The 27,056-nt window shown below is 44.5% G+C and overlaps 1 protein-coding gene across 2 annotated transcripts in view; it reads left to right on the plus strand.

Annotated features, from left to right (window-relative positions):
• Window positions 1-20,283, plus strand: part of LOC105477081 (ferrochelatase) — a 67,096-nt gene extending 46,813 nt beyond the window's left edge. Inside the window, exons 12-14 of one of the 2 annotated variants that reach the window (XM_071085275.1) lie at window positions 7,927-12,999; window positions 13,676-13,773; window positions 17,149-20,283. The gene's annotated coding sequence lies outside the window, so the exon portion shown is untranslated. The remainder of the gene's footprint in view (window positions 1-7,926; window positions 13,000-13,675; window positions 13,774-17,148) is intronic. The other variant, XM_011733432.3, reaches the window with a different exon arrangement.
• The last annotated feature ends 6,773 nt before the right edge of the window (window positions 20,284-27,056 follow it).

The raw sequence follows: 27,056 nt of genomic DNA on the forward strand, positions 1-27,056 counted from the left end.
TCCATCAAAGCTGGGCAGGCCTCCAGCTCAGGTAACCACCGCACTTACACAATTGTCCCTTACGAAAAGGCAGCGGGGAATGTGTTCTTCCTGTTTCTACCCTCCTGAAGGTTTTCATGTCCATGCTAACCCACTGTGGGCCTGGGCCAAGGCCAAGTTGCCCATCAATATTTTAAAGTAGTGGTGTTATAAAATTTATGGAAGACGCACAAAGAACAATCCCCTGAAGTGACAAGCCCGCTGAGAAGGGATATTGGCTAAAAGGAGATCTCCCACTTTGAAACAGTGTGAGATGAAGTGCCCGAGCTGGTGAGGCCCTTTGTAGGCATAGGGCCTGGAGCTTGGGGGGAAAATCTGACCTGGTTTCAAATCCCACCTACAACTGTTAATTTATTTGGTTATCTATTAACAGTCTCCTGGCAGCTTACTTTTATGTTTAAAATTAAGTGCTCGATTGATTATTTTCTAGAACAGTGATGGGATGTTGTTCTATACTTAAGCCAATCCATTAGTGGGCTCTCTCATTCCTGATCTCTTTTCCTTCCTTTCTTGGTTCATTTTGTGTGTGTTTGTGTGTGTGTGTGTGTGTGTGTGTATATGTATGTCTGCGCATGCGTGTGTGAGCATGCGTGCATGTGTGTGCACCCGAAGTTTGTGGGAGTCAGAGGATGGAGGAAGAAAGAGTTTTATTCTGAAATCAGAGGAGAGTAGGGCTTTTATATTTCTTCCAAACTAGATATTCACAAGGAGTTTTCAGCATCCGAGCAGAGGTAGTTATTTCTTAGCATGCTTCATAGATGGAAGCAGTGTCTGACTCTCTTCCTTGTCAGAGGTCTAACTCACTATGGATTGGGGAATTTTATATTATGCGGATTTCATTTTATCAAAAATCTTAGCATAAGCTGCTATTTTTTGAACACCTCTACTTTCCTTTTATCTGCTGTGGAGGCATCTTCAAATATTTCCATATTTCCAGGATTTGCTTCTGAGGATTGAGACTCAATTGCTTTTTTTAAAAAATTGGGTTTATTAAATATATTGACTAGAGAGAAAAAATATGACGTATGTGAGGCAGAGCTCCTGACTCTCGTGCTTGGGGAGGTTCCTCGGTGTGCTTGGAACTTACCAGTTTCTTCAGCCTGGAGTGAAGCCAGGTGTGGCCTGAGGTGGCCTGAGCTCCCAAGCAGGTCATCTCTGGCCACCAGAACAGTGCTGTCTGGGCTCCTGAGTGAAGCATGAGCAAAGGAGGATCTGACCTCTGTTTTACCGGGAAAATGTTTGAAAACACTGGAATCAAGTGTCAAGGATGACAATTAAAACATTCATGTCCCCAGTTCACAGCCTGAGAAGTAGTCTGTGCCATTCCTTTTTAAATCTGCCGCTTAGTTAGGGCTGATGCTCATTCCAGTATACAGATGAGAAAAGTAGGTATACATGGCTAATTAGGAACAGTCAAGACTGAAGCAGATGTTCCTCCGTTCCCAGCCTGTAATAATGGCTACTTCCTTGCATGATCATGCCAGTGCAGAGTGCTGGCTTCTTACACATCATCTCTATTCATCTTTACAACAAAGCTGTGGGTAGATGTTGCTATTCACATCCTCAAACTGGGCTTCTAGGATACAATGATCCAGGGAAGAAGCATTCAGGCCATCAGTGCTGAAGTGATGAAGCATCCTCATCTCCTTTCTGCCTGCTGGAATGTTCTGTCTCAGAGCCAGCAAGTCTCGATAAGGAAGCCCAGCCACCTCTGCCTTTGTAGTCTTATAAGCCAAGGACCCATTGGGAACAAGCAGGCAGTCTGTACTATGGAACTTGCTTTACATAGAAATGTGTTTCTGAAAATGTCCATGGAAATGGAATGCATTAGTCTGTTTTCATACTGCTATAAAGAACTGCTTGAGACTGGGTAATTTATAAAGGAAAGAGGTTTAATTGACTCACAGTTCAGCATGCCTGGGGAGACCTCAGGAAACTTACAATCATGGCAGAAGGTGAAGGGGAAGCAAGGCACCTTCTTCAAAAGATGGCAGGAAGGAGAAGTGCTAAGTGAAGGGGAAAGAGCTCCTGACTCTCGTGCTTGGGCAGGTTCCTCGGTGTGCTTAGAACTTAGTTTCTGTAGCCTGGAGTGTAGCCAGGTGTTGCCTGAGGTGGCCTGATTTCCCAAGCAGGTCATCTCCAGCCATTCACGTGATAGTAAATGAGAGCTCATTCACTATCACGAGAACAGCATGGGGGAAACTGCCCCCATGATTCAATTACCTTCACCTGGTCTCTCCCTTGACACATGGGGACTGTGGGGATTATGGGGATTACAATTCGAGATGAGATTTGGGTGGGGACCAAAGCCTAACCATATCATGGAAGTTTTAAAAATCTAATTGCATTGAACATATATTTGGGAGGGTTAGGGATCTATAAGAAACCTTCACCGAAGTAAAGAATCTTCCCCCAACACACACCTGACTTCGCCAATTTATCAATCTAGATATTTGACTCAGGCTAGAATATGTCTTGGCTCAATTGCCAAATCTTACTAAGAGTAAGGAACTGAGTTCCTCTGGGCAAAAGGCCTCCTGTTCTTAGAAGCTGGGTAATGGTAAAGAGCACAGCTGGGGCTGGGGCTGACTTACCAGGGGGTCATTCAACGCCCATTGTTACCAAAGTGTGGAGATTTCAGTTCTGCAGAACCTAATGCCTTGGCCTCAGAAGCCTCAGTACCCAACGACTCTCGTGCTACATGGGCCTACAAAGCTTGAACAAGAGATATTTATTCTTTCACAATGCTGGAGCCCAGGAAGCCTATAGTCAAGGCAACAGCAGGGCCAGGAAAGAACCTTCCTTGGGTCTTCCAGCTTCTTGTGGCTTCAGGCATACTTTGGCTTGTGACTGCATGGCTCCATCTCTGCCTCCATCTTCACATGGCCTTCTCTCCTGTGTCTGTGTCTTCTCCTCTTCTGATTTTTTTATTTTTATTATTATTTTTTTTTATCATAGCTGACTGCAGCCTTGCACTCCTGGGCTCAAGCAGTCTTCCCACCTTGGCCTCCCAAGTAACTGGGATTACACGTGTGAGCCACTCTGCCCAGCTCCTCTTCTGTTTCTTGTAAGGATGCTTGTCATTTGGGTTAGTACTCACCTGGATAATCCAGATAATCTTTTCAAGATATACTTAAACTAATTGCATCTGCAAAGTTGTCTTCTCCAAAACAGGTCCCATTCAGAGGTTGTGGGGGTTAGGATGTGTTAGGATCTCTTAGGGGGGCACCATTAAACTCACTGCATGCCCCCTTCTTCCCTTCCCCTGAGACTGTTCCTGCTTAGGTTCTGTGGGCTCATCATTTTCTGCCTGTGAGGCTCCCTGCTGTGGCATACAGATGGGGTCTCAGGGCTGAGGTGGGTGCTTACAAGTACAGGCCTGGAATCAGACAAAGCCTGAGCCCAGTCACGGCTCCCATGTATCAGCTATGAGATTTTTTTTTTTTTTTTTTTTTTTGAGACGGAGTCTCGCTGTGTCACCCAGGCTGGAGTGCAGTGGCCAGATCTCAGCTCACTGCAAGCTCCGCCTCCCAGGTTCACGCCATTCTCCTGCCTCAGCCTCCCGAGTAGCTGGGACTACAGGCGCCCGCCACCTCGCCCGGCTAGTTTTTTGTATTTTTTAGTAGAGACGGGGTTTCACCGTGTTAGCCAGGATGGTCTCGATCTCCTGACCTCGTGATCCGCCCACCTCGGCCTCCCAAAGTACTGGGATTACAGGCTTGAGCCACCGCGCCCGGCCTCAGCTATGAGATTTAAGCAAGTAACTGAACCTCCCAGGACTCTAGCGCCTCATCTCTGACATGCGATAGTAACACCTACCCACAGTTTTGTTGTAGAGGTGAACCAAGATGACGGGTAAGAAGCCAGTGCCATGGCCCAGTGTGCACTGGGGTAGCCGTTAGTGTGCGCTGGCACTGGAGGAACTTGAGCTTTGGTCCTGACTATGCCTAATTAGCCCTGTGACCTCTGGTGAGTGTCCCCTAGCCCCTGTCCAGAGCACGTGTGGAATGTGTAGAGGTCGAGATTAGGCAGGATAATTTCCTTGCTTTTCCAGCCACAATAGTCTTGGGCCAGAAAGACTCTGAGACCCTGGTTAATCTTATTTTTGAGCAGCTTAAGCAGCAGTCATATATATTCCTTAGACTGGGCTTCCAAAATTGCACGGAGAATTTTGCAGAACATTTCAACATCATATTTGCGGCTTAGGAATCATTTGGAAAATGGGGCTTCGTCCACTGGGTTGCCTTTTGCCTCTCCTGAGTAGGAAACAGGTTGTGAAATCCCCGAGTTAAAGAACGGGGGTAGAGGAGGAGCTGTTTAGTTCATTCTTTTGTGTCTAAGTAAGATGCCTCGGAAACAGAGACGTCATACAGTGTTAAATCTGACAGGATAGAGGTTATCCTGGCACCTGGGCAGGGCCTGTGCAGAGTATGCCCTCAGAAAGCACCAGGACCATTCAACTTTCAGAAATGGGAGCTCAAAGAGGTGAAGTGACTTGACCAAGGTCACACAGAGTTGGTCTTCCAATTCTAAGGCCAGGATTTTTTCTTTCTAGGGTTCTTTCTAGGATTCTTATTTCATCTGAAATTGCTTTGGGGTGCCACTGTTGAGGACACATTTTTATTAGACACAGTTGTGCTACTGTTCAGATAGAGTTAAAAATATATTCATAGCTCCCAGAGACATTATAACCTGGTGCAAAGTTAAAAAGAAAGGAGGAACCTGGATGAGATAGAGCAGAGATTCTTCCAGATGCAACATCCATGATGAAGATCTAGATGCACCTACACAATTTTTCAGTTTCACTGTAGAAGACACAAAGGCCGGGCACGGTGGCTCATGCCTGTAATCCCAGCACTTTGGGAGACTGACGCAAGAGGGTCATTTCAAACCAGGAGTTCGAGACTAGCCTGGGCAACAAAGTAAGACCTTATTTCTACAAAATTTAAAAAGAACAGCTGAAAGTGGTGGCATGCACCTGTGGTCCCAGCTACTTGGGAGGCTGAGGCAGGAGGACTATGTGAGCCCAGGAGGTCAGGGCTGCAGTGAGCCGTGATTGTGCCACTACACTCCAGCCTAAGTGGCACCGTGAGATCTTGTCTAAAAAACAAACAAAAAGGCTGGGCCCAGTGACTCACGCCTGTAATCCCAGCACTTTGGGAGGCCAAGGCGGGCGGATCATGAGGTCTGGAGGTCGAGACCATCCTGGCTAACAAGGTGAAAGCCCGTCTGTACTAAAACATACAAAAAATTCGCCGGACTTGGTGGCAGGTGCCTGTAGTCCCAGCTACCCAGGAGGCTGAGGCAGGAGAATGGTGTGAACCTGGGCGGCGGAGCTTGCAGTGAGCCGAGATTGCACCACTGCACTTCCAGCCTGGGCAACAGAGCGAGACTCCGTCTCAAAAACAAACAAACAACAACAACAAACAAAAAAAAAAAAAAAGGAAAAGAAGACACATTTTAATGGTAAACTCAATCTTCATTTAAAAGGGGATCTATTTTTCACTCTCCACGGAACATTTTCTACTACAGACGTACTTGGCAGACTTCTCAAGATCTATTACCCAACGTCAGTGTGTTATCTAGACATCTAGAAACACACTTCAATATTTCTTCTTTAAAAAACCAAAACTTCAATAGTCATGAAAAACAGGAGCACCTCCTGCTCCGCTCTCTAACTATTTGAACAGTATTTCTCATCAATTCAGAAATTAGTCTGGCCTTTGCCCTAGGGACATGTGTGCCAGGTATTAAGGACCGTTGAGGGACAATCTGTGTCATAGGGAAGGTGACATCTGTTCTACAGGGTGTAGCCTTCTTTGTGGGGCCAGTCTTTTACCTATATGACAAGTCCTCATCTTCCATGTCTGGCTTTCTGCCCTATGGACTTTCTGCCTGTCTCTGAGGATGGTTCTGGTGGCCAAGGAGGAAGCTCTTGGCCTTCAGTTGCTCTCCCATGTCTGTCCATGGTAGACTTAGCACAGAGCAAACCTTTGGAATGGAAAATGCTGGATTTCCCTATGGTGCTGTGGTATTGACCAGCGTGTGTGTGAGTGTGTGTTTGTGTATAGACAGGGGGTGAGAGGAAGGGAGGAAACAAATGTATAAATCACATCTTGCAAATCCTTCCATTCTTAGCCAGCTGTAAACTCATGTCTTTGCTTTTCTCAAGCTTTGATTTATGTGTTGGGATCATGGGGTTTGTGTCCCTTCTTCTGGCTGTAAGTTTGGATTTAGCAGGGTGCTCCATAAAAATGTTATGTGATTTGCATGCTCCGGGCTGATTGAGTTGCATTCTTTATAGGATCGTTTTTTAGATGGATGGTCTCTGTGGGCCTCCATTCTTTTGTTTTCTGGGGTTCAAAGGTCACATCAAAAACCTCCCGGCCTGCTGCCTGATGTGACCTTTGAACTCTAAAGGGCACAAGATCATCAGGCCATAAAATAAGGCACAAACACTAAAGGTGTCATTCTGATTGTCCTCAAAGGACAGGAGTTTAAGGCTTGGCCACATGATTCAGGGTAGAGGAAATACTGAGGGAGCAAAATTCAGGGAGCATCAAACAACGAAATCTCAAACCATAGCCAGGAAGGATATAAAAACGCCTCTGGGGCTGGACACTGGGATAATTGCTAACAGTGTCAGCCATATGTTTCTACAGTGATTTCTGGTAAGACAGCCCCAGAAAGCTCAACCATGCAGACTGCTGGGCTATTTTTTTCATTGCATCACCACCAGTGGGTCCCTGTTACTGTACACTGCCTGCCCTGGCCCACGTAAGGCCAGCAGGAGGGCATTGGGAGGGCCTACATGCTGGCACAGCAGAGTTCACACTCACAGGAAGGACATCAGGGCAAGGCTGAAATCTGAGAGCTGCGACCTGGTGGTTTGGAAGGAAGAGCTCTATCTTTGCTGTTGGTTTTTTAAAAGGGGAAGAAGCACTGGCTTGGAATCAAACCTCCGAAGAGTATGTCATTGGGAAGGGGAAGATCTCTTTGGATAATGATAAAGGTTATCACAACAAGGTTGTGATCACAACTCCACAACAAGGAGTTGTGGCCGGCTCAAATTTCAGGGCCAGTCAAAACAAACATGCAAGGGAAATGCAGCGGAGCCCTACAGGGCCCAGCTTGGAAATTGCAGATAAATAAATCCGAACCAGATAAATTAGCCAGAATATTCTAAAACCATAAATGAACTTCTACTGATTTATGCAGAGGTTTCCAAGGTGTTTCGAAAATGCGTGTGAGGAGGATTTACACTCCCTAGTGGCATGGAAAATCTTTCACAGCAGCAGGAAGCAGCAAAGCAAGTGTAGCGGAAAGCCCACAGCTGCAAATAACCTGCCGTCCTGGAAAAAGCTCATACTCAGGATGGGGTGTGTGCGGGGGGTCATCCTTAGAGAGACAGCAGGGTTCACTCCCCATTGCACAGAGGGGGAAACCAAGCCCCAAGTCGGGATGATTCAGACACATCTGTCCCCGGATGTTATTCTCATGCCCAAACCAAGTGAAGGGAAGGGATATTTTAAAAGAAGTGGATGTGTAGAAATTTGAGCTTCCACAAAGGGCAGGAGAAAGGGACACTCCTGACCTGAAACTCAGACCTGAGGCTGTGGGTTTGAAGGCTTAGCAGTGCCAGATGGATGCTCAGGAATTGCAGGCCGAATAATTGCAGCTGAGGAATGAGGGGTCCAGATAGGGAGATAAAGAGAGGGAGAATGGGAGGGTGAAGGGATCAGCTGAGGGAAAGAAGAAGAGACTCAGAGGGAAGACAGCTCACGGGGTGGCTAGCTCCTCTAGAGCTGGGGAGGGATTTGTGATTATGGAAATAGAGGAAAGACATTTTCTTTGGAATGACTGGGTTTTATTTTATTTTACTTTTAGAGACAGGATCTAGCTCTGTTGCCCAGGCTGAAGTGCAGCAGAGCTACCATGACTCGCTACAACCTTGACCTCCTGGGCTGAAGCAATCCTCCCACCTCAGCCTCCCAAATAGGTGAGACTCCAGTTGTGCACTACCACACTCAGCTAAGTTTTGCATTTTTATTTTTTGTAGAGACAGGGTTTCACTATGTTGCCCAGGCTGGTCTCGAACTCCTGGCCTCAAGCGGTCCCCCCATCTTGATCTCCCAAAGTGCTATGATTACAGGTGTGAGCCACCACGCCCAGCCATGACTGGGTTTTATTCTTAGTCTAGGCCCTCAGTATTTAGGCTTAGCTCGTGGGAAGAGTGAGCAGTGAGGGCAGAGCTCTTCTCCATCTCCGTCTCCCTAGAGCAGCTATTTTAAAGAAGGGTTACAGTTTGACTGTGAGTGGATCTGGGTTCCAGTGTTTGAGGCACCATGTCTTTGAAAGGTGGTATCTGTGCAGGGGTGAGTCCAGGTCTCCTGTCTCCCCTAGTTACCCAATCACCCCCTTTGTCTCCTGACACCTGCTTTCTGAGCGGTTAGAGGACCTCACCTGGGTCCTTATCTATGCTTGGACTTGGGCCACCATTATTAGTTCAAGCCTCTGAGTTTCTCTGGTTTGCTTGAGTGATTAAAAAATTCACTCTGTGGGGAAAGAGGGGGACGGAGCCCGAGGCTGAGGCTGAGAACGCCTTCTGATGGGACCTGTTCTGCACACCAAGTGTGGAGGATGGCTGTCCTTCAAGCACCTACAGAGCTGGTTACCCTGGGCCATGGGCCTGTTTGAAACTCACCGTTCCTCACAAGACCAGGTTAAATACCCCGACCTTTAGGAAGTCTTCCTGGACTAGCCCAGCCCAGGGAATCTTTCCTTTCTGATCACATGGAGTGCCATTCTTCCAGTGTGTATCATGCTTGGTTTAGTAATGTTAATCAAGTAGACTGTACATGTGCATACATATTTTTATGTGTACATATCTACATCAACATCGAAAGCCCTCTCCAGCTGGACTAAAGGCTCCTCCAGGCCAGGAACCTTGTCTTTCCTCTTATTCATCTCTCTTTCTAAAAATATTTCTTGGTTAATTGATGTATTGACTTCTTGGGTGCACTGCACATGTTCTTTTGATGGACGTTCATTTTATCAGAAGTTGAGCAGGAGACCATTGATTTAACGTGCTCCCCTTGGGCCAGGCACAGTGGCTCACACTTGTAATCCTAGCACTTCGGGAAGCTGATATGGTTTGACTGTGTCCCCACCAAATCTCAGCTTGAATTGTATCTCCCAGAATTCCCACATGTTGTGGGAGGGACCTAGGGGGAGGTAATTGAATCATGGGGCTGGTCTTTCCCGTACTATTCTCATGATAGTGAATACGTCTCATGAGATCTAATGGGTTTATCAGGGGTTTTCACTTTTGCTTCCTCCTCATTTTCTCTTGCCACCACCATGTAAGAAGTGCCTTTTGCCTCCCGCCATGATTCTGAGGCCTCCCCAGCCATGTGGAACTGTAAGTCCAATTAAACCTCTTTTTCTTCCCAGTCTTGGGTATGTCTTTATCAGCAGTGCGAAAATGGAAAAATACAGAGGCTGAGGCTGGAGGATGGCTTTCAGGCCAGGAGTTTGAGACCAGCCTGGGCAACATATTGAGACCATGTCTCTAAAAAAAGATTTTTTTAAAAAGTCAGCTAGATATGGTGGCTTGAACCTGTAGTCCTAGCTACTCAGGAGGCTGAGGCAGGAGCACTGCTTAGCCCCAGGAGTTGGAGGCTGCAATGAGCTAAGGAGGTGCCACTGCACTCCAGCCTGGGTGACAGAGTGAGGCCCCCGTCTTAAAAAAGGAAAATGCTCCCTCTGGTAGGAAGTAGAATTATAGTTATCAGAGGCTGGGAAGGGTTTGTGTGTATATAGGGGAGGAGGGGATGAAGAGAGAGTGGTTAATGGGTACAAATGTGCTGTTAGATAGAAGGAATAATTTCTTTTTTTTGAGACGGAGTCTCGGAGTCTGGCTCTGTCACCCAGGCTGGAGTGCAGCGGTGCGATCTCGGCTCACTGCAAACTCCGCCTCCCAGGTTCATGCCATTCTTCTGCCTTAGCCTCCCGAGTAGCTGGGACTACAGGCACCTGCCACCACGCCCAGCTAATTTTTTGTATTTTTAGTAGAGACGGAGTTTCACTGTGTTAGCCAGGATGGTCTCGATCTCCTAACCTCATGATCCGCCCACCTCGGCCTCCCAAAGTGCTGGGATTATAGGCATGAGCCACCGCGCCAGCTAGAAGGAATAATTTCTAATGTGCAATAGCAGAGTAGGGTGACTATAATTAATAACAATGAATTGTATATTTCAAAATAGCTAAAGGAGCAGACTTGAAATGTTCCCAACACATAGAAACCATAAGTGCTCAAGGTGATGGAGAGTCTAAATATCCCGACTTGATCATTACACATTCTACACACGCAACAAAGATCATATGCACCCCGTGCACATGCACGAATGTCATGTGTCAATTTAAAGCATGCCCCCTCCCTGTTGCTGTGCTCCATGAGTCTGTGTGTGTGTGGGACATCCACACCCATCACAGCATAGTCCTGTGTCACTTCTACATAACAAGAAGGGCCAGGGCCAGAGGTGGTACTCCTGGAGGGGGGACGCAGGCCCAGAACAGTTCACTTTTGTGGGTGTGAGGAGTGAGTCAGGCTTGGGACAGGAACTCGGACACCTGGGCCCCACCCTCAGAGATTCCAATTGAAGTGGTCTGAATTGGGACTCTGGCCTCAGTATTTCTTAAAACTCCCAATGACTCCAATGTGCACCCAGGGTTGGAGATTGCAGATATATATACGGTGAAGTCAGACTGTCTCCTGGCTCCTGTGTTTACCTGCTGCTGTACCCGTCAGCACAGGTTTACTGGTCTCTGAATCACAATCCCAAATTAGTGGGAGAGGAAATCTGATTGGCTGAGCTTGGGACCACGTGTCCATCTTGATCCAATTAGCCATGCCAGGGGGATGGGCGATGAACTATACAGCTGCTCCGCCACTGAGGAACCCACCGTTACATCTGGGGTGTATTTCCCACAAATGGGAAGGTCGTGGCTGGGCAGACATCCCCAAAGGTGACTGGCACAGCTGGTGCCATATGCTATGAAACTCTTGTTTGTTTTGAAGTCTGTGAAGTCTTTAAGGGCAGACATCATTTTCTGAAACGCTATGTATTAATCACGATTTCGTTTTCTGTATTTTAGGATGCTTTGACATCTTGGGGCCCTGTGGACCCAGGAAGGGACTGCCCTTCCCAGGGTTGGCTATTTCCTACAGGCAGCAAACAACTTGCCTGCAAGATGCCTTCGATATGCAAACCAACTCATCCCAAGTCCGTTCCCCAAACTGGCTCCTTTCATCAGGCTTAGGAAACCCTAGACATCATCCTCCTGCCCAAAGTCACCCCAGGGCCAGATACCATTCAACTAGGGACCACCCTGATAGCGCAGAGCCTGCTGAAGTTATTCAGCCTATCCAATCTTAAACTTGCTCAGTGGCTTGCCCTGCCTCGCCCGTTCCTTCCCTTGAGATCCACAAATGAAGAAAAAACTTGGCCCATGCTTTTCCCTCACTCCTGCCTCCTGACCCGACCTGGTGCCTCCCTGTGTGGCTCTGAATGGTGTGACATGGTATGTCCCCTTCTCTTGGGAACCGTAAGTAACAAACGATCTTTTCAGTGGTGGTCGTCTCCTAATCTGCTGGCCTTACCATATGATATTGTTTGAATATTTGTCCCCTTCAAATCTCCTGTTGAAATGTAATCCCCAGGGTTGGAGGTGGAGCCTGGTGGAGGTGTTTGCTTATGAGGGTGGACCCTTCATGAACGGCTTAGTGCCATCCCCTTGGTGACTAGTGAGTTCTAGCTCTGAATTTATGTGAGATCTGGTTGTTTAAAACAGTGTGGTACCTCCCCACTCGCTCTCTTGCTGCTGCTCTCACCCTGTGAGATGCCTGCTCTCTCTTCACCTTCTGCCATGAGTGGAAGCTTCCTGAGGCCATCACCAGAAGCAGGCACTATGCACCATGATTCCTGTACTGTCTGCAGAACCGTGAGCCAATGAAACCTCTTTTCTTTATAATTTACCCAGCACGGGTTTTTTTTTTTTTTTTTTTATAGTAATACAAGAACAGCCTAACACATCATCCCTGAATAAGAACAACCTCTTGGGTATGTTTTTAAAAATCCCAGCATCTGGCACAGTACCTGTTACATAGAAGGCAAGTGATAAATACTTGCTGAATTAAATATATGAATAAATGGATGGATGGTTGGATGGATGGATGGATAGACAGATGGACAGATGGATGGACAGATGGGTGGGTGGATGGATGGATGGATGAGAAGGCCCTTGAGAGTTTAGAGGGGGCATGGTATGAAGTTATATGCCTGATCCAGCCCTGGGTGATGGATGCCTAGACCTGTCCGCCCATGTTTCTTCCTCTGTCTTAGGAACCACAGGCAATTACAGCGGGATAACCAAATGGAGAGGACAGGTGACTCCCTGAAAAACAGCAATCAGACCAAGACCTGCAGAAGAAAGGGTGTGGATTCAGTGTCCCAGCTCTTGAGGGCACTGTGTTTATAGGTGGAAATGATGAACGGATGTGCACTGACATTTATGTCACTGTGCTGGGACTTGCTCTCTCTTCTGCTCACAGTCTCTCTATATAGGATAAAAGATTCTGAGCACCAAAGAATTGTCCCATCTAGTCAAACTGGGGGAAACTGACAAACTCCATCTTGGTTCATTAGACCCATGGATGAATTATGGGATGTAGAGGGAAACCGTGCCTGGTGCATGCTTAATGAACCCAGGGGCTCCAGTGATGGATGGATGGATGGAAGTGAACATTCATCTACTCTCACTTGCTCCGATGATGTCATTTTTAACCAACAGTGAACTTCACCCAGAAACCAACCCGGACACAGAGCAGAGATAAGGCGGGTGAGAGTGCCTCAGGAGGAATGTTAACCAGATTCCAGAAGCCTGCCAGTCAGTCCTGCTGTGAGTTCATTTAAATGCTCAGTTTAGCTCTTGAATTAAAACAAGACAGGGCTAAAACTTTAATCAATCCGGTTCAGCTGCCACACTCAGGCACGAGCAGAGAATAAAATGAAGGTCACAGGAGAAGTCCAGGAGAGAGAATCTGACAGTCTGTGCAGATGAATGAGGTTATGGCAAATGGCCTTTGAGATGAAAGGGAGGCCCAGGCCGGCAGTTCATTTAGAATAGGAGTGGCCATCTGTCGATAGCTGGGGCCGGATTCCAGATCCTTGCTCTTCTGGAGCATGCAGGGGTGTGTTGGTGTGCATGCGTGTGTGTGTGTGTGTGTGTGTGTGTGTGTGTGTGCGCGCGCGTGCTCACCTACCAGAGTGGAGAAATAGGTAAGAAGCTGCTAAAAGGAAAAACTCCTCTTCCATGTTCACCTAGTGAGAGATTTATCTTGCTTTAGCAACTAACTTCCGTGGAGGGTTCTTTTCTTGTCTTTTCTTCTTCTTTTGTCTTGTTTTGTCTTCTTTTCTTTTCTTGTCTTTTCTCTTTTCTTTTCCCTCCCTCCCTCCCTCTGTCCTTCCCTCCCTTCCTCCCTCCCTTCTTTCCTTCTTCCTTCCTTCTTTCCTTTCTTTTCTTTTCTTTTTTTCTTTTTTTTTTTTTAGAGTCAGGATCTTACTCTGTTGCCCAGGCTGGAGTGCAGTGGTGCAGTCACGGCTCACCGCAGCTTTAACCTTCTGGACTCGAGTGATTCTCCCACCTCAGCCTCCCCAGACGTGGAGACCACAGGTATGTGCTGCCACACCTGGCTATTTTTTCTTTTTATGGTGGAGAAGGGGTCTTGCTATATTGCCCAGGCTAGTCTCATACTCCTGGCCTCAAGTGATCCTCCTGCCTCGACCTCCCAAAGTGTTGGGATTACAAGCATTAGCCACCATGCCTGGCCTTAATTCATATTTCAATGTACATGTTACTTCTTCACAGAATCAGTTGACTTCAGCCTGAATTCCTGAGCTCAAGGAAGGTGTGGGGATTTTGAAACTGGTGCACATACATGATGGTGGGCCAAGCCAGCAGTAGTGTGGCCTTAAGTAGGAGCAAGGATGCTAGAACCCTAATTATTAGGGTTCTCTTGAGGGACAGAACTAATAGGATATATGCATATATGAAAGGGAGTTTATTAAGGAGAATTGACTCACAGGATCACATGGTAAAGTCCCACGATAGACCATCTGCAAGTTGAGGAGCCAGGAAGCCAGTGATGGATCAGTCTGAGTCCCCAAACCTCAAAAGTAGGGAAGCTAATGGTGCAGCCTTCAGTCTGTGACCAAAGACCCGAGAGCCCCTGGCAAACTACTGGTGTAAGTCCAATAATCCAAAAGCTGAAGAACTTGGAGTCTGATGTCTGGGGACAAAAAGCATCCAGTACAGGAGAAACATGAAGGCTGGAAGACTCAGAAAATCTACTCTTCCATCTTCTTCTGCCTGCTTTAATCTAGCCTTGCTGGCAGCTGATTAGATGGTGTGCACTCAGACTGAGGGTGGGTCTGCCTTTCCCAGCCCACTGACTCAAATGTTAATCTCCTTTGGCAACGCCCTCACAGACATACCCAGGAACAGTAGTTTGCATCTCTCAATCCAATCAAGTTGACAATATTAACCATCACAGATGCAAAGCAGGGGGAAAAGGGACGCCAGGGTCCCAAGACCAGCTTCTCCTCTGAACTGTGCTCAGCACCCTGCAAGCAAAGGTATGGGGAAAGCCAACAGTCTGCTGTGGCTTAGAAAAGGCCCAGAGGTAGGCAGTGGAAAGTGGACATAGAGGCTAGTGGTGTGGAACCAGGAGGATGCAGTGGAGGCCTCGAGGACCATCAACCACATCCAAACACTGTCCCCCAAGGCACACTACTCTCATTGCCTTGACCCCTCAGTGCCCTCTAGGACTTAGACACCATGCTAGGAAAGGAGACAAGCCCTGTGTTAACCAAGGCTGCCTCTGTCCTGTCTGTCCAGACAGCCCATCCACCGTGCCTTGGCCTACCTGCTTTCTCTCTGACTTTCTCCCTCCCACCATCTCTTTCCCTCTCTCTCACGTGCTCCAGCCACACTGGTCTTCTTAGAAGTCTGGCAATGCCAACACACACTTCTGTCTCGGCCTTTGCACTCGCTGTTCTTGGAATGCTCTATGCCCAAATATGCTCAGGGCTCCCTTCCCACTTCAACTGCTCATATATCATGTTTTCAGAAAGGCCTTCTCTGATCACCTTATTTAAAATAATTCCACCATCCATCACTCTCTGTCCTGTTTTGTTTGTCTTCGGAGAACTTATCACCACTGACATCATATACATATATGCATACACACACACATGTATCACACACAGGTGCGCACACACACACACATATATATGTATATGTCTGTATATATATATGCATGTCTCAGAGATATTGTGGGTTTAGTTCTAGACCTCCACAATAAAGCAAATATTATGATAAAGTGAGTCACATACATTGCCCAGATCTATCAGAGGAATCACTATGGCAGCTATATAGCCTTATAAAATGTATTTCTTAAATAATACAACTTGAAGGTCAAAATTACTCCTTGATCCATAAGCCCCAGAATAGATTTTGTGTTAGTAGGCTGAAAACGACATTAATCTTCTTATATATCTCCATCAGAGCTCTTGGGTGCTTAGGTGCATGGTCAAATATTTTGAAAGGGTTTTTTTGTTTGTTTGTTTCTGAGCAGTAGGTTTCAACAGTGGAATTAAAATGTTCAGTAAACTGTGCTATAAGCAGATGTGCTATTAGCCAGGCTTTGTTGTTTCATTTCCAGAGCACAGGGAGAGTAGATTTAGCATCATTCTTAAGGGGCCTAGGATTTTCAGAACGGAAAATGAGCATTGGCTTCAACTTAAAGTCACCAGCTGCATTAGAACCTAACAAGAGAGTCAGTCTGTCCTTTGAAGCTTTGAAGCCAGGCATTGACTTATCCTCTCCAGCTATAAAAGTCTTAGATGGCATCTTCTTCCAATATAAGGGTGTTTCATCTACATTGAAAATCTGTTAGTGTGGCTGCCTTCATCAATAATCTTAGTTAGATCTTCTGGATAACTTGCCGCAGCTTCTCCATCAGCACTTGCTGCTTTACCTGAAGTGCTGATGTTTGTGGAAATGGCTCCTTTCGTTATACCTCCTGAACCAAACTTTGCTAGCTTCCAACTCCTCTTCTCTTCCTCTTCTTCCCTCCTCCTTCTTTTTCCTCTCCTCCTCCTTCTTCTTCCTCACCTCCTCCTCCTCCTCCTCCGCCTCCTTCTCCCCTCCCCTCCCCTCCCATCCTGTCCCCTCCTCTCCTCTCCTCTCCTCTCTTGTCCTCTCCTCTCCTTTCCTCTCTTGTCCTCTCCTCTCAGTGTTTATAGAATTGGAGAGATTTACGGCCTTGTTCTGGATTAGGCTTTGGCTTAAGGGAATGCTGTGGCTGGTTGGATCTTCTATCCAGACCAACTACAACTTTCTCTACATCGGTAATAAGGCTGTTTCGCTTTCTTATCATCTGTATGTTCACTGGAGTGGCACATTTAATTTCCTTCAATAACTTTTTCTTTGCATTTTCAACTTGACTAACTGGCACAAGAGGCTTAGCTTTTAGCCTGTCTTGGCTTTCAGTGTGTCTTCCTCACTGTTTAATTACAGCTTTTGATTTAAAGTGAGAGTTGTGTGACTTTTACTTTCACTTGAACACTTAGAGCCCCTTGTAGGGCTATTCATTGGCCTAATTTCAATATTTGTGTGTCTCAGGGTATAGGGAGGCCGAACAGTCAGAACACATAATATTCATCTGTTAAGTTCGCTGTCTTGTATGGGTGCGGTTAGTGGTACCCAAAAACAATGATAATAGTAACAGCAAAGATCACTGATCACAGACCACTGTAACAGATACAATAATGATGAAAAAGCTCAAAGTATTACGAAAATTACCAAAAGGTGACGCAGAATCATGAAGTGAGCATATGCTGTCGGAAAGATGGCCAGGACAGACTTGCTCCATGCATGGTTGCCGCAAACCTTCAATTTGTAAAACGCACAATGTCTGTGAGGCACGCTGTAGTGAGGCATGCCTGCATATTTGTTTATTTGTTGACATCTATTTTCCCCCATTAGAACGTTATTCCACAGAAGCAAGGACTTGGTCTTCTTCATTCACTGCTGCATCCACAGTGCTCAGGACAGCGCCTGTGCAGGAACCCCTCCTGAATGACTGGCATTTGCACACAGCCTTCTCCACTGCACCATGTGGACACAAGCAGTGTAGGGGATGCAGCGTCCATCTGCCCCTTGCTGCTCCTGTCGCACTGCCTTCAGGACCCACCATTTAAGCCTCTTCTTCCTTCTCTACCTCTCCACTGCCTCAATCCAGAGAAACTTTATCTAGCCTGGGGCAGGGCTGTCTGGCTCTGACTGATCACATATTCTCCTAAATCTATTATTTATGCCTAAACCGTATGCCCTGAGTCTTTCAGGCCTGAGGCTTCTTATGCTCAAAAGCCGGGCTTTGAAATACAGAAAGCTTCTTCCCCCCTTAAAACTATGGTCTCTGCTGTGAGTTTCCAGAAGCCTATTTTGTAACACAGAAGTGAAAGCTTGATTCCTTTTACTGTATTTTGCAATGTCATCACTTCACTAATGCAAGGCATGTGAATGTCCCTGCGGCTGCCTATACCAGAGGGCAGGCCAAGGGGTTAGTAAGTAGGGTGAGGTTCGTGGATCAAAATATTATCTGTCACATACTCTGTAGTACAGGAACTCTCACTAAGTATTGCAAGTGTAAATGACCTTGGAAGCACTTTCTAGTTGGAGCCACAGCATTGGCAAACAAAGCTAAAAATAATAAACCCAGTGTTGCTGGGGACGTGGGAAACACCATGCATTAGGGATGCTGCACTCCTTTGCTCCGATATTTCTGGAAAGCAGTCTGGTAATAGTGTATCAAGAACTATCAACATTATCCCCTGATGATGCATTGGTAATACCACTTTGGGAGATCTACTCCATAAGCATAAGCCAAAAGAAGCAAAAGAAAAACCATAATCTTGTTCAAAGATGATCATGGCATTATTTAGAAACAATGAAAATATCCCAGACAGGAAAGTGGTTAAGCACTATGATCTGTCAAGACAATGGGATAGTAGCTAAATCTTTGGGCTTAGGGTAGGATAACTACTTTAACAAATAACCACAAACCTTGGTGGCTTAGCACAATAAAGTTTATTTCTTACACACATTGCAACTCAATGTAGGTCAGTTGGGGAGACAGGTTTCCGTATGCCATCACTCAGGGACCTAGGCTTCTGTGTTTATTGGCTCCACCATTTCCTCCCTGTGTCTGATAGATCCGTGAGGGAAGAGAGTGAGAACAGAGGATTGCAAGGGAGGTTTCACGAGCCAGATTCAGAGGTCTGGAGGCAACATTACTTCTACCCACATTCTAGGAGTCAGAACGCAGTCACATGGCCACATCTAACTACAAGGGAGGCTGGGAAATGTAGTCTTGCTATAAGCCCGGGGTGAAAGGGGAATTGTCTGATGAACACATAGCAGTGATTGCCACACTGTTAACAAGTTACACATGTTGACTGTGCTGACACATGAGCACTTAAATATTAAATCATATTAAATAGACAAAGCAAAACACAGAAACACTAATTAGGACTGATTACTAATAACTATATACTTGCAATTATGTATACTGACCAACTCAGAAGTGATTTTAAAGTATTGTGGGCTTTGTAGTTGTATGTTTTGTCCTTACTGTAAAAAGAAAAATTCACAGGGCAGATAAAACTGTGGTTATGGATTCATGTGACCAGATGTGGAATTGCATTATGGTGTTTACCTTTTTGAAACATTTTCATTGAAAACATAGAAGCTTGTTTGCAGCAACATGGATGAACCCGGAGGTCATTGTGCTAAGTGAAATAAGCTAGATATGGAAGGACAAATACTGTATGATCTCACGCATATGTGGAATCTAAAAAAGTTGAACTCATTGAGGTGGAGAGTAGAACAGCAGTTGCCAGGGGGTGGGGGCTGGAGAAAACAGGGAGACGTGCTCAAAGGGTTCAATGTTAGTTATAAGATGACCAAGTGCTGAAAATCTAATGGACAGATGGTAATGGATGTATTAATTAATTTGATCGTGGTTATCATTATACAATGTCTACATATATCAAATCATCACATTGTAGACCTTGAGTATATTCAATCTCTGTTAGTTAAATATTTTAAAATAAAAAATTTAAAAACATAAATGGAGTATCAGTATGAAAAAATAAAATAAAAAGAGTTTTCTCAGTTCTATTTTTCTGATTATAAAATAAATACCTGTTATTGTAGAAAATTAGAAAAGTGTTTTTTAAAGTATATACTATTCTTCAGCTCACTGGTAAACACTGATGATACCACTTTACAGTTCTTTCTCCTAGGCATATATTTATATATTTAAGATGCTGTAGACTATTTTGCAGGCAGCATTTGTCATTTAACACTATTGCATAGGTATTTTTCCTTGTCACTAAAATTATTTTTCAATTTTAATGTCTTTACAATATTTCATTATATAGATGCACTAAAATTTAAGCCACTCTCTGGGTGAGGGACATTGTTCCCATATTTTGCTGGTATAACTCACTCTCTAAGAATTATCTTTTACAAACAGCTTAGCCCACATTTTTAATTACTTTATAGGATGAAGTCCTTAAAAAGGAATTACCAGGTCAGAAAACATGAGTGTTTTCAAGGTTCTTGATACACATTGCCCAAACTGCCTTCCGGAAAGGTCATATAATTTATATTCCTCTCTCAGTTCACTTTTATAGTATCCAGTACTATTAATATTTCTATTTTTTGCTGGTTTGATAAACAGGAAGCTATCTCTGGTGACTTTATTTTTAATTTTTTGGATTCCTTTTGTAGCTGAGTAGCTTTCTTATGTGTATTAGCCAAACATTTGTATTTTCTCTTTTGTAAATTATCTATTCATAACCTTTACCCATTTTCTATTTCTTTTTTCTTATTGATTTGTATGAATGCCTTGTATAGTAAGAATATTAACCTTTTGCCTGTCATGTATGTGGCTAATATTTTTTCAGTTTATTGTTTGCTTGTAATTTTTTGACATCTAGATGTTTACAATCTTTGTGTGATCTAATATGTTAGTCCTTTCCCTTGTGATTTCCTTCATTATTTTATACTTAGAAACTTCTTTCAATGCAAGGATTAAATAAATACTTATCTACATTTTCTTATGGTTTTCCAAGTTTTTCAGGTATTATAATTTTAATATGTCAGTTTATTTTATTTTATGATGTGAGATAAGGATTTAGATGTTTACACCACCAAGAGAGTGAATTTTTTCCAAATCACATTCAAATAATTCATTCATTTCTCACTGACTTGTAATACCTCCTTTATTAGCTATGAGGCTCTTATTAAAATGCAGATTTTAGAATCTATAAAGTGAAAAATAACAATCCATCACTGGCCACCCAGAGTTGTCATGAAAATATGCAATTTATTTTTAGATAAATCTATAAATCACATGTATAAATCTATGTGAATAGAATAAGATAAATAGGTTGGGCGTGGTGGCTCACTCCTGTAATCCTAGCATTTTGGGAGGCTGACAGGGGTGGATAGCTTGAGCTCAGAAGTTAGAGACCAGCCTGGGCAACATGGCAAAAGCCTGTCTCAACCAAAAACACAAAGAATCAGCCGGGCATGAGGGTGCACGCCTATAGTCCCAGCTACTCGGGAGGCTGAGGTTGGAAGATTGCTTGAATCTGGAAGGTGGAGGTTGCAGTGAGCCGAGATGGTGCCACTGAACTCTAGCCTGGGTGACACAGTAAGACTCCCTCTCAAAACAAAAATGAAAACAAACAAACAAAAAACCCCAAACAACAACAAAAAACAATAAATGGATGCCACTTTTGGGGGTGGGGATCAGTTTTAAAAAGCAGATGAAAAAATGACAGCAGTAGGTAAGTTCAAATTAAAAACGAGGAGGATGACCTGAATTCAGGTTTAGGTCTGTTTTCCTGGGTAGCTGACCTGACCTGAACGAAGTTCTCCCAAGAAACCTTTGGCCTGGGGACAAAGGCAGCAGTGAGTCGGGCACTGAGGCTGACATGGAGAACGTGAGTCATGGGCAGATTTGTTACTTAATTCCTAGAAAGCTCTTTCCCATGAGCCAAAACGTAGGGTTGGAAATGGGCTTGGGTTGAGAAGGTAGGGAAGGAAATGGGGAGGAGACATGGAAAAGTGGCTGCACATTTTTGTGGCATTTTCTTTCAGCATACAGACTATTAAATGACAGCCGGGCCACTTTGGGATGCTAAGTAACAGGTAGATTGCTTGAGTTCAGGAGTTCAAGACCAGTCTGGACAACATGGCGAGACTCCATCTCTACAAAAAATACAAAAAACAGCCGGTTGCGATGTTCTTCGCCTGTAGTCCCAGCTTCTTGGGAGGCTGAGGTGGGAGGATCGCTTGAGCCCAGTAGGCAGAGGTTGCAGTGAGCTGAGATTCTGCCACTGCACTCCAGGTGGGCAACAGAGTGAGACCCTGTCTGAAAAAATAAATAAAATAAATAAATAAATAAATGAATAAATAAATAAATGAAAGTGTTTTTCAAAAGTTGACATGTTCCAAATGTTTAATCAGATCTGGGCTGGTATACTCTTGTCTAACGCCATCTGAGGTTTTTCTGGAATTTTGGTCTGACTTCGGTTTGGACAGTGACTCATGAGTGGAAGATCCCTTACACTCCACTTTCCTATGGATTTGACCACACCTATAGGCTGTAAAATAAACCCCAGAGTTCCGCTGCTCACAGCCTTCCGTTTTCTTAGCTTTCCTTTTTCCATTTCAAAATAAAACTAAGTCATATTGCTTAGTATTCAAATGCTATGAGTCTAGACGGGAGATTATTAAGTGTTTTTTTTTGTTTTTTGTTTTTTTCATGGAGGACAATGGTAAAAGATCTAATATCCATGCCACATAGCCCTGGGTAATTTTTTTTTTCTGTCATCTTTAAGAATGATGCACAATGTGTGAATATGGCCCACAGTTGGGGCCTAATTATGATTCTCCAGCGAGTGCACTCCATTTTGGAGGAAGTCTTAAACGAGCACTTAAGCAGTAATGCCTCTGAGCACACCACTGTGGATCTGGAAGAGGGCTTTGATTCCTGCACCCGGAGCCACCGACGCCCACGCTGCTCCCACAAGCACTTTTATCACCAAGTTATTAGACCATTATGGTCTACGATTGTCTTTTACCGCCTTTGATTTTTTTCTGTTGTCAGACGTGAGGAAAGTGATGTGTAATACGATCCAAAATGCTCTTGTTTGTTTTAATCTGCTGTTTTAATATATTATGGCTTCCTGCCATTACCCTTCTCTAGCAGGGCCCTAGGGTCCCTTGGAGACAGTGGGAGCCTAGAATGTGCTGGGCACTTTGGGGATTTGGTACAAAGCGGTGGCATGTGTGCTCCTGCCAGGGGGGACCTCAGAGCTGGGAGTAGAGCTGGCAGCTGGGTCCAGAGGCTTTGGAGATCACTGTAAAAAAGAGTGGCCTGGGGACTGGGCAAGTGGAACTTGCTCTCCAAGAGATGTCTTCCAACTGTGAGTTCCAGCAGGTGTTTGTATGGATTTGGGGTCCAAAGCCTTCTTGGGCTTGAGGTGGGTTTAGGGCAGCTTCCCCAAACCCAGCTTGGCAATGGTGAGAAGAGATACCCGCTCCAAGAAGTGCTTCAAAATGGAGCTTCAGGGTGAGGTGTGGTCTTGGGTGATGGCATCTGTGATGATTACACACAAGTACAAAACACTCTAGTCTTGGCTCTGTCACTTAACTGAGCACATCCTTTCCCTCTCAGAGCCACTTGGTCCCCTGTGTCTGAATGAAGAGTATGAGATTAGGCCCTTCATAATCCCCAGCCTCCCATCAGCTCCCTGGCCTTCATGGTATATTAACATAGGAAGCTGTTCCTGTTTCTCTTCCATCTTATGAGAAACCATTGGCTTCTCAAGGTCAGTGGCCAGCAAGCTGGGGAAGGCCATGAACAGGGCTATCTTTGCTCTAAATAAAGTTTTAATTGACATATAATAATTATACATATTTATGGGGTACATAGTGATGATGTCATACATATAATGTACAGTGATCAGATCAGGGTGATTAGTGTATCTTTGCTTTTGCAGTGATCACCAAAATCATCCTGGAAAGACCTCTGGGATAGATGGCAGAGCTTGGTCCACTCTGCATGCCAAGCTGGCTGCTGGCAAGGAGGTTGATCATCTCTGATGGCCTTCAGCCACAGAGCAGCCACACCCTTAATAAGATATCCCTGCCTTGAAACCTTCGTTTAATCAATGAACGAATACTCAGTGAGTACTGAGTGTGTGTCAGCACACCAGCTCTTTTCCTTTTCATATCCGCCCTGTGAGACTTGCAGGAAGGGTGTTTATGTCCTCTTTACAGGTGAGGCTGCTGAGGCACAGTGTTGGGGGCCATCGCCAGAACTGAGAGTGACTATGCAGATACTGGAATCCACTTCCCTTCACCATTAGACCAGTGCTTTCCCACTCTATTGTAGATGGCACATTACAGAAAAACCCTCACTTCTCAATTCCACCAAACACTGATCATTAAGGGAGAAGACAGGAGTCATATCTCTACACATCTCATTAAAAAAGTTTCAATTTAAGAACTCTGGGCTGGGCATGGTGGTTCATGCCTGTAATCCCAGCACTTTGAGAGGCCAAGGTGGGTGAATCACTTGAGGTCAGGAGTTCGAGACCAGCCTGGCCAACATGGTGAAACCTCGTCTCTACTGAAAATACAAAAATTAGCCAGGCGTGGTGGTGAGCACCTGTAATTCCAGCTACTCAGGAGGCTGAGGCAGGAGAATTGCTTGAACCCGGAAGGTGGAGGTTGCAGTGAGTCGAGATTGTACCACTGCACTCCAGCCTGGGTGACAAAGCAAGACTCCAACTCACAAAACAAAACAAAAACCTCCGGAGAGGAAAATTAGAACATACCCATGTGTGTTTAAATTTCTGTTGTGATGGATCACTGTTCGTCAGTGTAAAACACTATGTTTGGCCACAAGTAGCAATAGAAAATAAAATTCAAAAGTCAAAACCTTGTTCATTATCTTGTGGGTAACAATGGCTTTAGGGGAGGAGGAATAGTTCCCTTAAAGGTAATTGATCCTTTAGTGCAAGATGGCAGATGAATGCAAAATTCCAGTGAAAGGACAGTAAAGATATCTATATCTAAAGATGAAAAATCCATAATGGCACTAAGAATGAAAGTGGGGACAGCATCAACAGCCCAGAGATTCTAGTTTCTGTAAGAGATGCAATTAATAAATCACAACAGAGCTGTATCTAAGAATGAACTGAGCTGCCTAGAGAAGGCTAGAGCTCCCTGTGTGGATGCTGGTGCCCTGCTGACATGGTTTGGCTCTGTGTCCCCATCCAAATCTCATCTTGAATTGTAATCCCCGTAATCCCCATGTGTCGATGAGGGGACGTGGTGGGAGGTGACTGGATCATGGGGGCAGTCTCCTACATGCTGTTCTCATGGAAGTGAGTGAGTTCTTATGAGATCTAATGTTTTTATAAGTGTTTGACAGTTCCTCCTTCACATTATGTCTCTCCTGCCGCCTTGTGAAGAAGGCGCTTGCTTCCTCTTTGCCTTCTACCAGGATTGTAAGTTTCGGGAGGCCTGCCCAGCCATGTGGAACTGTGAGTCAATTAAACCTTTTTCCTTTATAGATTACCCAGTCATGGGTATTTCTTTATAGCGGTGTGAAAACTTACTAATACACCTATAAAGCCTTTTTAAATTTGTGGCCCTGGGTTGGAGAAAAGGGTGTAAGGAGGTGCCAGGTCTCAAGAGCTGAGTTGACTGTCAGCCACCACAACCATCCCAAATCAGGTAAGAGGTGAGGTCATGTGTGGAAATGTACACCTTCTTGGAGGAAGCCCACCATGCTTCCCATATTAGTCAACTCAGTGTTTCATTCATGCAGATGAATGCGTAGTAGCCAATGTTGCCAATCCAAGGTCAACAGACAATGAAGGATACAAGTTGCACACAAGAGAAGACTAACATTAACATGAACAACAAAACCCAATGGAAAAATGTATTTCAAGAATGGAGAGAACTTTAAAAATCTTCCTAGACTCCTCAGAGAGATCCAGGATCTAGATTTGTAAAACAAGAACAGGCTACTATGATATCGAATATTCCCAACACAAAGATGATAAGTGTTTTAGATGATGGATATGCTAATTATTCTAATTTGATCACTGTATTGCAACATCACTATGTACCCCATAAATACGTACAATTATTATGTGTAAATTAAAAAATTTTTTTGGCCAGGTGCAGTGACTTATACATGTAATCCCAGCACTTTGGGAGACTGAGGCAGGAGAATCACTTGAATCCAGGAGTTTGAGACCAGCCTGGGTGAAACAGTGAGACCCTATCTCTAAAAAAAAAAAACTTAACTGGGCATGCCTGTAGTTCCAGCTACAAGGGAGGCTGAAATTGAAAGATTACTTGAGCCTAGGAGGTCAAAACTGCAGTGAGCTGTGATCATGCCACTGCACTCCAGCCTGGGTGACACAGGGAGATCCTGTCTCAAAAAAAATTTTGTTTAAGAAGAAACAAGAAGTAGAAGAAAAAAAGGAGCAGGCTACTATGAAAAATAATCTCCAGAAGACAAACAAGAGTAATTGGAAATTAAAGATAAAATTGCCAAAATTGAAAATGTAATAAAATGACTGAAGATGAATTTGCTAACATCTCTTAGAGCACAGAGCAAAATAGTGAAAATATGAAAAGTATGAGATTAAAATTAAGAGACAAAATATTATTCCAAGAGATCCAGCATTAAAGTGATGAGAGAAAGAACAGGAGGAAAGAGGAAATGAACGCATAAATTGAAGTAGTGTGAGCTTAACAGTTAAAGAAAAACAGAAGCTTACAAATTCAAAAAGTGCACTGATTTCTGAGCAGGAAAATGAAAACAGACCCATATCTCTAGGTGAAGCAATGCACCACAGAGATAGGGAGACGATTCTAGACTGGGCCTGTCCAACAGAGTAGCCAGGTGTCATGTTTGGATACTGAGTGCTTGAATGCAGCTGGTCCACATTGAGATGTGATGTGAGAGTAAAACACCCACGGATCTCAGAGCCTTAGGATGAAAAAAATAATGTGAAATATCTAAATAATAACTTTTAAAATAGTGATTACAAGTTGAAATACTATTTTGGATATACAGAAATGGGTTAAATAAAAATACACTATAAAATTAATTTCACCTATTTCTTTTTACTTTATTAATGTGACTACTAGAAAATTTTAAATTACTTATGTTGCTCACATTGTATTTCCATTATACATTGCCATTCTAGCAGCATCCAGAGAGAGAGAGAGACAGAGAGACAGGAAAAGAGAGAGAGGGATTATCCACAAAAAAAGAATGAGGGTATGATTGATTTCAGATTTCCATAAAAAAGCAGGAGGACAGAAAATTATAGTATTTATTTATTTATTAAATTTTGATTTTTTTATTGTAAAGTGATATTGTTTGGCTCTATGTCCCCACCCAAATCTCATCTGGTAGTTCCTATAATTTCCACATGTTGTGTGAGGGACCCGCTGGGTCTTTCCTGTGCTCTTCTTGTGATAATGTGTGGGTCTCACAAGATCTGATGGTTTTAAAATTGGGAGTTTCTCTGCACAAACCCTCTCTTTTCCTGCTGCCATCCAGGTAAGATGTGACTGGCTCCTTCTTGTCTTCCACCATGATTGTATGGCCTTCCCAGCCATGTGGAACCGTAAGTCCAATAAACCTCTTTCTTTGGTAAATTGCCCAGTCTCAGGTATGTCTTTATCTGCAGCATGAAAACCAGCGAATACATAGAGACCCAGGCTATGTTGCCCAGGTTGTTCTGGAACTCCTGGCCTCAAGCAATCCTCCTTCCTCAGCC

The sequence above is a fragment of the Macaca nemestrina genome, chromosome 19, assembly GCF_043159975.1.
Source record: "Macaca nemestrina isolate mMacNem1 chromosome 19, mMacNem.hap1, whole genome shotgun sequence".
In the NCBI taxonomy this organism is placed as follows: Eukaryota; Metazoa; Chordata; class Mammalia; order Primates; family Cercopithecidae; genus Macaca; species Macaca nemestrina.